This window comes from Plasmopara halstedii (genome assembly GCF_900000015.1).
Source record: "Plasmopara halstedii genome assembly, contig: Scaffold_54, whole genome shotgun sequence".
NCBI classification, from domain to species: domain Eukaryota; phylum Oomycota; class Peronosporomycetes; order Peronosporales; family Peronosporaceae; genus Plasmopara; species Plasmopara halstedii.
In genome coordinates this window covers 415,061-416,186 of record NW_020186975.1, presented here as the reverse complement: position 1 = coordinate 416,186, position 1,126 = coordinate 415,061, and positions in this window count along the sequence as shown.

The following is a 1,126-nucleotide window of genomic DNA, read 5'->3' as shown; positions in this document are numbered from 1 at the left end:
TATCTTGAACAACGAACCTGCTTCTGATAATTGCAGGATTCGGCTTGAAGCCAGTCTAAACGCTTTTCCTTGTCCAGCTGCGTACCTGTGATTTTCATGACATTCAATGTTCCTTTTATAATTTGAATGTCGAACAGGAGCAACCATAGGAGAAAATTTACTTGAACTGTTATGAAGAATAAGGAGTCGTGTAATTATAGGAAAAGTTGGTATTTTGGCTTCTTAAGAGTTTGAGATTCTTTATCAAAATTACAAGCAACTTTATGACGTGGAGAACATAACAAATTATCGCCTTTGACCGACGTAGTACTTGACAATCGCTGCGAATTAAATATTGATCAGATTCGTGGGAGCACAGACCCGTCCAATATTATAATCAAGATCAGTAATCACGTAATGTCCATTAAAATATCAATATCGTGTCGTGCTTTATCTTTGCAGCTTGTTATCCCTCAACAATTAACAAAATGTTCTTCATATGTATAGAATGCAAGATGCATATGACTCGAAAAGGGCTTGACGCACCCCATGATATTTTTCGTGAATGGGTCCCTCGGTTTCTATTAGTGTAAGATACTCAAACCAATACCAGAAACTTGTCTTTCACGTCGAATGCTGCGTCGAACGCGAAGTGACATTACTGTAGACGTTGGCCTTAACTCTCGAAACAATGACAAAAATAGCCCTGATGCATAGATAAATTATAAATAAATTTTGATGCGAACCATCTTCAATGGGTGCTCATTGAGCGATAAGCTCTTGTTCATTATTCTCTTGTCAATGGGCCCAATAAAATAGTTGGTGGGCATTTCCTACATGATCGGTTGTCGTTTTCTGTCGAAAACTGTAAGAGAACGTGTCTTTTTGTAGAAGGAAATGTTGGCCACATAAGAGTATGAAACTGTTCGTATGTCTTTTTATATAAACAGCAGTCTTGAATTTTTTTTAGCAAATTGATCGTATTTATTAATTGATAAATCAGTCTGTCGCATATTTGCTGAGGGTCTTTTCACTCAATGTGAATGGCTGAGATCGGCAAGCGGCAACTTATGTGCACGTTAGTCGAAAAATTATATGTTTTCGTAAGAACTATCTGCGTTCTTTCTAAGGTGATTAGACAATGGCT